The sequence below is a fragment of the Oncorhynchus gorbuscha genome, linkage group LG02 (genome assembly GCF_021184085.1).
Source record: "Oncorhynchus gorbuscha isolate QuinsamMale2020 ecotype Even-year linkage group LG02, OgorEven_v1.0, whole genome shotgun sequence".
NCBI lineage: Eukaryota > Metazoa > Chordata > Actinopteri > Salmoniformes > Salmonidae > Oncorhynchus > Oncorhynchus gorbuscha.
The window spans coordinates 35,954,726-35,967,590 of record NC_060174.1 but is presented as its reverse complement, the minus strand read 5'-3'; the positions used below and the strand labels follow the sequence as shown (position 1 = coordinate 35,967,590).

Here is a 12,865-nt window from a genome sequence, read left to right as displayed (position 1 = left end):
CCCGGAGTAGCAAGGTGGGTTATTAACCCTAGGTTCTGGAGACTCGGCAGGCCAGGAAGTAACAGGTGGCACGAGACGTAGACTCTGGAACTGTCCAGAGAGGTCGGAAACCTGAGCGGCCAGGTTCTCCACGGCATGGCGAGCAGCAGACAATTCCTGCTCGTGTCTGCCGAGCATGGCTCCTTGGATCTCGACGGCAGTGTAACGAGCGTCTGAAGTCGCTGGGTCCATTCCTTGGTCGGTTCCTTCTGTCATGCAGGTGATAGAGGACCCAAAAGCGACTTAACAGAAACAGAGTTTATTCAAGTCCAAACAGGGAATAACAGAAATCCTCTAGTCTGTAGAGGGGAATGACAAGAGAAGCGGCCACAGACTGCAGGTCGCCGGGTAGGCGCAGGCCGTAGTAGACAGAGACACCTGCTCACACGCAGCATCTGATGAAGGCAAAAACACGACAGGACAGGGCGAAACACAATCACAGCATGGTGAATACAAAACAAGGAACCGACGGGACAGGAACGGAACACAAAGGAATAAATAGGGACTCTAATCAGGGGAAAGGATCGGGAACAGGTGTGGGAAGACTAAATGATGATTAGGGGAATAGGAACAGCTGGGAGCAGGAACGGAACGATAGAGAGAAGAGAGAGCGAGAGAGTGAGAGAGGGAGGGGGAGAGAGAGGGATAGAAGGAGGGAAAGAACCAAATAAGACCAGCAGAGGGAAACGAATAGCATGGGGAGCACAGGGACAAGACATGATAATAAATGACAAACATGACAAAATGCTGCTTAACTTGTAAGCATTTCACTCTTAGTCTACATGGCACTTGATTTGATACTCGACCACACACAGTATACATGCACACACACTTTATAAACACACACACACACTCTACAGAAGTACCATAAGCGTGTGGTGACAGTCGAGACAGATGACTTCATAGTTGTGTCCATGTCCAGGGGCTGGATCCCAAAGCATCTCTAATGACGACTCTGTTACTGAGCCCTCTCTCACACTGCTGGGTGACGGCAGAAGTACACACACACACACCTGACAGGGTCGGCCAACACGTTGTCAGATTCTCCCCTCTGCTAGAAACATACACACCACCTGGGGTGCTCAGCGCCACACACACACACACACACACACACACACACACACACACACACACACACACACACACACACACACACACACACACACACACACACACACACACACACACACACACACACACACACACACACACACACACACACACACACACACACACACACACAGTCAATATACTGTACAGAACCACATAAGCACACACTCAATATATTTGTAACACACACAACCACGCAGAAGCACACCTAAAGAATTACACGAACACAGAGTTTCATACCAGTGTGTATGGTCAGTTCCTCCACTACTTGCCACATCATGTTCTGTGACGGAGTTAACTCTGACCCTGTACTTCCTGAACCCCTCCAGTCCACCAATCACAGTCGACCTGGAACTGCTGGCCACACCCCTTCTCCTCTCCTGGCCTAAGGCTACATCCCCCCAGCAAACCAGGAACAGCACAGCATGCTGGGAGTCTGGGGCCGTCCAGCTTACTGTGATCTGACTGGCTGTCACATAGCAAATGGTGATGTTCCAAGGGGGAAGGGGCCGTGTGTGAGTGATGTGCGTGTTCCCAAGGCTTCAAGCGGCCCCAGCGAGGTTAGAGGCTCTGAGGGACAGAGAGTAGATCTTCCCTGGGGACAGACCTGGCACCTTCAGCCCTCTGGACAATAGGGACACTGGGACACGACTTGCACTTCTCTTCTCCCTTTCTTTCTCCTCTTCCCCATTTTCTTCCCCTTCCTCCTGATCTTTGTATTGGACATAGAGCTGGAGGGGGGGGGGGGGTGACGTCACTCCAGTGGATATCTGCTTTTCTCTCTGTTACATCCAGCAGTTCAAAGGTGAACAAACGAGGGAAGAGAGGGAATGAGAGCGACAGAGAGAGAGAAAGAGAGACAGAGAGAGATAGGGTTAATGTGTGTCTGGCAGTGGTAAAGAGGTATTGGTTGTATATTTACTTGGGTATTGACTGTATTAATGCATACTTTCCCAGTGACGGATAAAGGGTAAAAGGATGTGGCAGAAGAACGGCGTAAGAAAGTAGCCGGGTCCAGTAGAGTTCTTCTGCAGGGCAAAACAGTCCGTCTGATTGGCTAGCAGCGATAATGATAGCACTAGCCATGTTGTAGGAGGAGCCATCGGACGAATGGGGCCACCTCTTATCCTGTGAAGAAAAACAACAACAACAAAAACATTTTGTGTGTAACGGTTGTCAACTTCCTCCTCTGAGGAGGAGTAGTAGGAAGAATCGGAGAACCAAAATGCAGCGTGGTATGTATCCATAATGTAATTTAATGAATACAAAATACAAAAGAATAAGATAATCAAAATGAAAATCGAAACAGTCCTGAATGGTGCAAACACTGAAACGGAAAAATAATCACCCACCAATCAAGGGTGAAAACAGGCTGCCTAAGTATGGTTCTCAATCAGGGACAACGATTGACAGCCTCCTCTGATTGAGAACCATACCAGGCCAAATACAGAAATACCAACTCATAGAAAAACAAACATAGACAATCCACCCAACTCACACCCTGACCATACTAAAACAAAGACATAACAAAAGAACTAAGGTCAGAACGTGACATTGTGTGTGTTTGTGTCAGACAGACACGCTGAGAATGTCCCAATCATCAGTTTTAAATCACAGACTAACACGCTCCTCTGTAAGAAGGAAACTAATGTGTCTGCCTGTTTAGAAAAGCAAACACCATTCATGCTAACACAGCCCGTTTCTCTCACTCACACGCTTATGTGTGTGTGTTACCTTTCTGTTATTGAGAGCGGTCCAGAGCAGTAGGTGAGAGGAGAGGAGGAGGAGGTCTGTCTGTTTTAACGTCTACCAGGTGACCTCCTTAAGCCACACCCATACAGGTTTGCTGGGTGTCGCCCCATGACAGGCTCTGCCTACTCACACTATAGTAGCTCCTTCCGCTCGCCAGCCAACCAATAGGACATTGGGCAGAGGAGAGACAATAGTCAACTCAGACATATAGCAGTCAACGTTAATTACATCTACATTTGTAAGTCGCTCTGGATAAGAGCGTCTGCTAAATGACTTAAATGTAAATGTAATCTACGTGTGTTATTTTTTTTCATAGATCTTGCCTCTTGCCTAAATAGCAGGAAGAAGATTATACAGTCAACTCCCCTGTTCTTGACTATGGTCACACCATTTACCAGATTGCAGCAGACACTACAGTCATGGCCAAAAGTTTTGAGAATGACACAAATATTAATTTTCATATGATGGCAATTTGCATATACTCCAGAATGTTATGAAGAGTGATCAGATGAATTGCAAAGTCCCTCTTTGCCATGCAAATTAACTGAATCCCCAAAAACATTTCCACTGCATTTCAGCCCTGCCACAAAAGGACCAGCTGACATCATGTCAGTGATTCTCTCGTTAACACAGGTGTGAGTGTTGACAAGGACAAGGCTGGAGATCACTCTGTCATGCTGATTGAGTTCGAATAACAGACTGGAATCTTCAAAAGGAGGATGGTGCTTGGAATCATTGTCCTTCCTCTGTCAACCAAGGTTACCTGCAAGGAAACATGTGCCGTCATCATTGCATTGCACAAAAAGGGCTTCACAGGCAAGGATTTTGCTGCCAGTAAGAATGCACCTAAATCAACCATTTATCGGATCATCAAGAACTTCAAGGAGAGCGGTTCAATTGTTGCGAAGAAGGTTTCAGGGCGCCCAAGAAAGTCCAGCAAGCACCAGGATCGTCTCCTGAAGTTGATTCAGCTGCAGGATCGGGGCACCACCAGTACAGAGCTTGCTCAGGAATGGCAGCAGGCAGGTGTGAGTGAATCTGCATGCACAGTGAGGTGAAGACTTTTGGGGGATGGCCTGGTGTCAAGAAGGGCAGCAAAGAAGCAACTTCTCTCCAGGAAAAACAGACTGATATTCTGCAAAAGGTACAGGGATTGGACTGTTGAGGACTGAGGTAAAGTAATTTTCTCTGATGAATCCCCTTTCCGATTGTTTGGGGCATCCGGAAAAAAGCTTGTCCGGAGAAGACAAGGTGAGCGCTACAATCAGTCCTGTATCATGACCAAATGAGTTTCCCCCTGGTGGGATAATACAGTTGATGTGAATCTGAATCTGGTTAGCTGGTCCTCATTAAAGTCCTGTAGATCACTTCATTATTCCCATTTTGTTTACAAAGCTCTACTACACAACATTCCAACTCACCTAACTTCACTATTAAAATATGATATACCAAACCCGTTAACAAGGTTGGTTAACTCTTGAGGTTCCTCGGGTCTCCACCGAACTAGGTAAATCTGCTTTTAGTTTTAAAGCACCTCATTGCTGGCACCAACTACAAAATATATTACGACTGGATGTTCTGGTGTTGCTCGAGCAATTTCAAACACTGATTGGGAACCTTCTTATTGAGCAATGCAATTGTTTTTCTTGAATATTTATGTTGTATTTTACTTGTTTTATATTGTATTAGATTTGTGATTTTGTCTCATGACATTGTATATGCAGGGCTCCCTTATGAAAGAGTCCTGGTCTCAATGTTGACTCCTAGGTTAAATAAAGGGAAAAAATCTAAAAATATACCTGTCTCCATGGTGGTGTGTAGTCTCTGGGTGAGGCTGATGTTGAGGTGTGTGAAGGGCGTGTCAACTCTGCTGTGATGCTGTAGTGTGCTCCAGGCTGCAGACTTCTCACTGCGTACGAGGAGTTGTGTGTGTGTGTGTTTGGTGTGCATGGTTGTGAAGAGTGTGGGCAGTGAGAGTCTGTTGGTTCTGTAGGGTGCAGGACAGCAAAGCACTGGTGGTGGTCACCTCGACACGGAGAGAGGAGAGGGGGACAGGAGCTACACAGTGCACACATAAACAAACACAAATGCACGCACACACGCACGCACGCACACACACATACACACACACGAACCTGTTACAACTGCACAAGTCTAATTGTGAAACAGTAAACCATTCATTTTCATCCATTATCTGTTAAAATCTGTTGTATAACGGGACTATAGAGGTCAGGGGTCAAGGTTAGGCTCACCAATATGAAAGGTCTTAGTCTCCAGTATGGCGTTTCTTTTTTATAGCGTTCCATGTGATGTCACTTCCTACTGGCTCCTCAGCCAATTGCAGCAGCAGCTTGCAGTCAGGTGAACACTCAGAGCGGCCAATAGGATCAAGCCACACCTGAAGGGGCGAGGACAGAGAGTGGTTTAGTGGTTGCGATATGTTTGTGGTTGTCCAGTGGATGTGTGGTCAGACCGTGAGGTTGGGTGATGGTTGTACGGTGGGTGGGTTCTGACCATGAGGTTGTGTGCCGTTCTGTAGGAGATAGTGTAGCAGTTTCGACCAGATGGGAAGCGGCCAAACATAACCTCAACAACCTGTCATGCAGGTGAAAGAGGACCCAAATGCGACTTAACAGAAACAGAGTTTATTTAAGTCCAAACAGGGAATAACAGAAATCCTCTAGACTTGTAGAGGGGAAATAACTGGAGAAGCGGCCACAGACTGCAGGTCGCTTCGGGTAGGCGCAGGCCGTAGTCGACAGAGACACCTGCTCACACGCAGCATCTGATGAAGGCAAAAAAAACACGACAGGACAGGGCGATACACAATCACAGCAAAAACACGACAGGACAGGGCGAAACGCAATCACAGCATGGTGAATACAATACAAGGAACCGACGGGACAGGAACGGATCACAAAGGAATAAATAGGGACTCTAATCAGGGGAAAGGATCGGGAACAGGTGTGGGAAGACTAAATGATGATTAGGGGAATAGGAACAGCTGGGAGCAGGAACGGAACGATAGAGAGAAGAGAGAGCGAGAGAGTGAGAGAGGGAGGGGGAGAGAGAGGGATAGAAGGAGGGAAAGAACCAAATAAGACCAGCAGAGGGAAACGAATAGCATGGGGAGCACAGGGACAAGACATGATAATAAATGACAAACATGACAGTACCCCCCACTCACCGAGCGCCTCCTGGCGCACTCGAGGAGGAATCCTGGCGGCAACGGAGGAAATCATCGATGAGTGAACGGTCCAGCACGTCCCGAGACGGAACCCAACTCCTCTCCTCAGGACCGTAACCCTCCCAATCCACTAGGTATTGGTGACCCCGTCCCCGAGAACGCATGTCCATGATCTTATGTACCTTGTAAATAGGTGCGCTCTCGACAAGGACGGGAGGGGGGAGGGAAGACGAACGGGGTGCGAAGAAAGGGCTTAACACAGGAGACATGGAAGACAGGATGGACGCGACGAAGATGTCGCGGAAGAAGCAGTCGCACAGCGACAGGATTGACGACCTGGGAGACACGGAACGGACCAATGAACCGCGGAGTCAACTTACGAGAAGCTGTCGTAAGAGGAAGGTTGCGAGTGGAAAGCCACACTCTCTGGCCGCAACAATACCTTGGACTCTTAATCCTGCGTTTATTGGCGGCTCTCACCGTCTGTGCCCTGTAACGGCAAAGTGCAGACCTCACCCTCCTCCAGGTGCGCTCACAACGTTGGACAAACGCTTGAGCGGAGGGAACGCTGGACTCGGCAAGCTGGGATGAGAACAGAGGAGGCTGGTAACCCAGACTACTCTGAAACGGAGATAACCCGGTAGCAGACGAAGGAAGCGAATTGTGAGCGTATTCTGCCCAGGGAGCTGTTCTGCCCAAGACGCAGGGTTTCTGAAAGAAAGGCTGCGTAGTATGCGACCAATCGTCTGATTGGCCCTCTCTGCTTGACCGTTAGACTGGGGATGAAACCCGGAAGAGAGACTGACGGACGCACCAATCAAACGACAGAACTCCCTCCAAAACTGTGACGTGAATTGCGGGCCTCTGTCTGAAACGGCGTCTAACGGGAGGCCATGAATTCTGAATACATTCTCAATAATGATTTGTGCCGTCTCCTTAGCGGAAGGAAGTTTAGCGAGGGGAATGAAATGTGCCGCCTTAGAGAACCTATCGACAACCGTCAGAATCACAGTCTTCCCCGCAGACAAAGGCAGACCGGTAATGAAGTCTAAGGCAATGTGAGACCATGGTCGAGAAGGAATGGGGAGCGGTCTGAGACGACCGGCAGGAGGAGAGTTACCCGACTTAGTCTGCGCGCAGTCCGAACAAGCAGCCACGAAACGGCGCGTGTCACGCTCCTGAGTCGGCCACCAAAAGCGCTGGCGAATAGACGCAAGAGTGCCTCGAACACCGGGATGACCAGCTAACTTGGCAGAGTGAGCCCACTGAAGAACAGCCAGACGAGTGGAAACAGGAACGAAAAGGAGGTTACTAGGACAAGCGCGGCGACGCAGTGTGCGTGAGTGCTTGCTTAACCTGTCTTTCAATTCCCCAGACTGTTAACCCGACAACACGCCCATAAGGAAGAATCCCCTCGGGATCAGTAGAAGCCACAGAAGAACTAAACAGACGGGATAAGGCATCAGGCTTGGTGTTCTTGCTACCCGGACGGTAAGAAATCACAAACTCGAAACGAGCGAAAAACAACGCCCAACGAGCTTGACGGGCATTAAGTCGTTTGGCAGAACGGATGTACTCAAGGTTCTTATGGTCTGTCCAAACGACAAAAGCAACGGTCGCCCCCTCCAACCACTGTCGCCATTCGCCTAGGGCTAAGCGGATGGCGAGCAGTTCACGGTTACCCACATCATAGTTGCGCTCAGATGGCGACAGGCGATGAGAAAAATAAGCGCAAGGATGAACCTTATCGTCAGACTGGAAGCGCTGGGATAGAATGGCTCCCACGCCTACCTCTGAAGCGTCAACCTCGACAATGAATTGTCTAGTGACGTCAGGAGTAACGAGGATAGGAGCGGACGTAAACGTTCTTTTAGAAGATCAAAAGCTCCCTGGGCGGAACCGGACCACTTAAAACACGTCTTGACAGAAGTAAGAGCTGTGAGAGGGGCAGCAACTTGACCGAAATTACGAATGAAACGCCGATAGAAATTAGCGAAACCTAAAAAGCGCTGCAACTCGACACGTGACCTTGGAACGGGCCAATCACTGACAGCTTGGACCTTAGCGGAATCCATCTGAATGCCTTCAGCGGAAATAACGGAACCGAGAAAAGTAACGGAGGAGACATGAAAAGAGCACTTCTCAGCCTTTACGTAGAGACAATTCTCTAAAAGGCGCTGTAGAACACGTCAAACGTGCTGAACATGAATCTCGAGTGACGGAGAAAAAATCAGGATATCGTCAAGATAGACAAAAACAAAAATGTTCAGCATGTCTCTCAGAACATCATTAACTAATGCCTGAAAAACAGCTGGCGCATTGGCGAGACCGAACGGCAGAACCCGGTACTCAAAATGCCCTAACGGAGTGTTAAACGCCGTTTTCCACTCGTCCCCTCTCTGATGCGCACGAGATGGTAAGCGTTACGAAGGTCCAACTTAGTAAAGCACCTGGCTCCCTGCAGAATCTCGAAGGCTGATGACATAAGGGGAAGCGGATAACGATTCTTAACCGTTATGTCATTCAGCCCTCGATAATCCACGCAGGGGCGCAGAGTACCGTCCTTCTTCTTAACAAAAAGAACCCCGCCCCGGCCGGAGAAGAAGAAGGCACTATGGTACCGGCGTCAAGAGACACAGACAAATAATCCTCGAGAGCCTTACGTTCGGGAGCCGACAGAGAGTATAGTCTACCTCGAGGAGGAGTGGTCCCCGGAAGGAGATCAATACTACAATCATACGACCGGTGAGGAGGAAGGGAGTTGGCTCGGGACCGACTGAAGACCGTGCGCAGATCATGATATTCCTCCGGCACTCCTGTCAAATCGCCAGGTTCCTCCTGAGAAGTAGGGACAGAAGAAACGGGAGGGATGGCAGACATTAAACACTTCACATGACAAGAAACGTTCCAGGATAGGATAGAATTACTAGACCAATTAATAGAAGGATTATGACATACTAGCCAGGGATGACCCAAAACAACAGGTGTAAACGGTGAACGGAAAATCAAAAAGAAATAGTCTCACTGTGGTTACCAGATACTGTGAGGGTTAAAGGTAGTGTCTCAAATCTGATACTGGGAAGATGACTACCATCTAAGGCGAACATGGGCGTAGGCTTATCTAACTCTCTGAAAGGAATGTCATGTTTCCGAACCCATGCTTCGTCCATGAAACAACCCTCAGCCCCAGAGTCTATCAAGGCACTACATGTAGCACCCGAACCGGTCCAGCGTAGGTGGACCGACAAAGTAGTACAGGACCTTGATGGAGAGACTTGAGTAGTTGCGCTCACCTGTAGCCCTCCGCTTACAGATGAGCTCTGGCTTTTACTGGACATGAATTAACAAAATGTCCAGCAACTCCGCAATAGAGGCACAGGCGGTTGGTGATCCTCCGTTCCCTCTCCTTATTCGAGATGCGAATCCCTCCCAGCTGCATGGGCTCAGTCTCAAAGCCAGAGGAGGGAGATGGTTGCGATGTGGAGCAGGGAAACACCGTTGATGCGAGCTCTCTTCCACGAGCCCGGTGACGAAGATCTACCCGTCGTTCTATGCGGATGGCGAGAGCAATCAAAGAGTCCACATCTGAAGGAACCTCCCGGGAGAGAATCTCATCCTTAACCACTGCGTGGAGTCCCTCCAGAAAACGAGCGAGCAGCGCCGGCTCGTTCCACTCACTAGAGGCAGCAAGAGTGCGAAACTCAATGGAATAATCCGTTATGGACCGTTCACCTTGGCATAAGGAAGCCAGGGCCCTAGAAGCCTCCCACCAAAAACTGAACGGTCAAAAACCTGAATCATCTCCTCTTTAAAGTTCTGGAATTTGTTAGAGCAATCAGCCCTTGCCTCCCAGATAGCTGTGCCCCATTCTCGAGCCCGGCCAGTAAGGAGTGAAATGACGTAAGCAACCCGAGCTCTCTCTCTAGAGTATGTGTTGGGTTGGAGAGAGAACACAATCTCACACTGCGTGAGAAAGGAGCGGCACTCAGTGGGCTGCCCGGAGTAGCAAGGTGGGTTATTAACCCTAGGTTCTGGAGGCTCGGCAGGCCAGGAAGTAACAGGTGGCACGAGACGTAGACTCTGGAACTGTCCAGAGAGGTCGGAAACCTGAGCGGCCAGGTTCTCCACGGCATGGCGAGCAGCGGACAATTCCTGCTCGTGTCTGCCGAGCATGGCTCCTTGGATCTCGACGGCAGTGTAACGAGCGTCTGAAGTCGCTGGGTCCATTCCTTGGTCGGTTCCTTCTGTCATGCAGGTGAAAGAGGACCCAAATGCGACTTAACAGAAACAGAGTTTATTTAAGTCCAAACAGGGAATAACAGAAATCCTCTAGACTTGTAGAGGGGAAATAACTGGAGAAGCGGCCACAGACTGCAGGTCGCTTCGGGTAGGCGCAGGCCGTAGTCGACAGAGACACCTGCTCACACGCAGCATCTGATGAAGGCAAAAAAACACGACAGGACAGGGCGATACACAATCACAGCAAAAACACGACAGGACAGGGCGAAACGCAATCACAGCATGGTGAATACAATACAAGGAACCGACGGGACAGGAACGGATCACAAAGGAATAAATAGGGACTCTAATCAGGGGAAAGGATCGGGAACAGGTGTGGGAAGACTAAATGATGATTAGGGGAATAGGAACAGCTGGGAGCAGGAACGGAACGATAGAGAGAAGAGAGAGCGAGAGAGTGAGAGAGGGAGGGGGAGAGAGAGGGATAGAAGGAGGGAAAGAACCAAATAAGACCAGCAGAGGGAAACGAATAGCATGGGGAGCACAGGGACAAGACATGATAATAAATGACAAACATGACACAACCACGACCGCCAACTCGGCGCACTGGACACAAGAGAAACTGATCACCTGGAAAGAGAGGGAGTGAGAGTGAGAGTGAGAGGGGAAAGAGAGAGACGTTCTATACATATACATTCTATAAATAGCTCAGACTATAGGTGTCAAATTTGAAACTTTGACACAGACTGTTAAACGAGAGCTGTGATAGATAACTGTTTCACCTAAAACTAATAGCTAGAAACTGTGTGTGTGTGTCTTACCTGGATGAACCCTATCAGTAGCCACACATGCACCATTCCATCCATTGGGAAGCCTGGTCCTCTCATCAGTGCACAACAGGAGTGACATGCACTATCCTCTAAAGGTAGTACCACAACATGCATACATCCAATATCAATATGGCTTTGGAATCAGAAAACCTGTCTGTTTGGATATCTCATCTATGTACTGAAGAGCGAGGTAATGTCCAGTGGCTTCAGTGAGGACTGAGGTTGTCAGTGTTCTGTGTAAGAGGAGTGTAATCACAGCTGAACTGTACCGAGGAGTCCTCCCCAGTGATGCAACACAACTTTGAATTTAGCGCTCCGCAGCAGCATACCGAGAAGCAGAGCCTCGTGTGAAGACACGCACAGTCCAATTCAATCAGTCTGTGTGTCGTTCAGCCCAATTTTTTCTGCCCTGCCACACTTTCCTCTTTGTTGCGATATGAGCCGGTTACTATGACAACCAGGCTTGCAGCCACACAGAGAGCAACTCCTGGGGAGAGAGGGAGAAAGAAAGAGAGGGAGAGAGAAGGATAGGGAGAAAGAACGGGGTGAAAGTAAAGAACTTAAAGTAGACCAGATAGACAACATTCCATATACCTCAGCCTCTTTGCAGATTCATTCTCTAGTGCATTTAGGACCACTCTCTCTTTCTCACACAGACACACACACCCACTGCTCAGTCGATTAATTTCTGGGCTGTATTGATGCAGTGATTTGCTAACCAACTCCACTGCTGTGTGTTCCACACGGCAGATCAAAACAGTCGGTGTGTGTATGAGAGAGAGTGAGTGTAGAGAGAGCTGAATAGCGAGTAGTTGAATGTGAGCTAGTGGTCTGTGCGAATGATAAAAAAATGAATAATTTACTGATCAATCACTAATCAATGACGGATCAATGTGGTTTCCTGCCTCTTCAATACTTCACTTCTTCCTGGTGGAGGTCACTGGTATTTTACTGATGACGAAGTGTCATTAACATGTTTTATTTAGATGGTAATTATATACTGAGTGTACAAAACATTAGGAACACCTGCTCTTTCCATGACATAGACTGACCAGGTGAATCAAGGTGAAAACTACGATCCCTTATTTATGTCACTTGTTAAATCCACTTCAATAAGTGTAGATGAAGGGTAGGAGACAGTTTAAAGAATCATTTTTAAGCATTGACACTATTGAGACATGGATTGTGTATGTGTGCCATTCAGAGGGTGAATGGGCAAGACAAAGATTTAAGTGCCTTTGAACGGGGTATGGCATTAGGTGCCAGGTGGTTTGAGTGTGTCAAGAACTGCAACACTGCTGGGTTTTTCACAATCAACAGTTTCCTGTGTGTATCAACAATGGTCTACCACCCAAGGGACATCCAGCCAACTTGACAAAACTGTGGGAAGCTTTGGAGTCAACATGGGCCAGCATCCCTGTGGAACACTTTCAACACCTTGTAAAGTCCATGAATTGAGGCTGTTCTGAGGGCAAAGGGGGGCGCAACTCAATATTAGAAAGGTGTTTCTAATGTTTTGTACACTCAGTGTATATACACACACATTGTTACACAGACCCTCACACAATAATTACACACTACTAGGCCAGAGAAACACAAACACACATCAGCACTGAACACACTGAGTCAGCAGGGGAGTGTGTGTGTGGAGGAGGATGGAAAGTTTTTCATTCATGCAAAAAAAACACCAACCAGTCAGACACTGTTG

At 48.3% G+C, this 12,865-nt stretch overlaps 1 long non-coding RNA gene across 1 annotated transcript; it reads right to left on the bottom strand.

The window, feature by feature from the left end:
• Positions 1–803: 803 nt before the first annotated feature.
• On the bottom strand, positions 804–2,270 carry LOC124001668. Its single transcript, XR_006832830.1, has 3 exons — positions 2,099–2,270; positions 1,390–1,931; positions 804–1,112 (listed from the first exon to the last, which is right to left on the bottom strand). It is a non-coding gene; the product is annotated as an uncharacterized LOC124001668 (long non-coding RNA).
• Between the last annotated feature and the right edge of the window lie 10,595 nt (positions 2,271–12,865).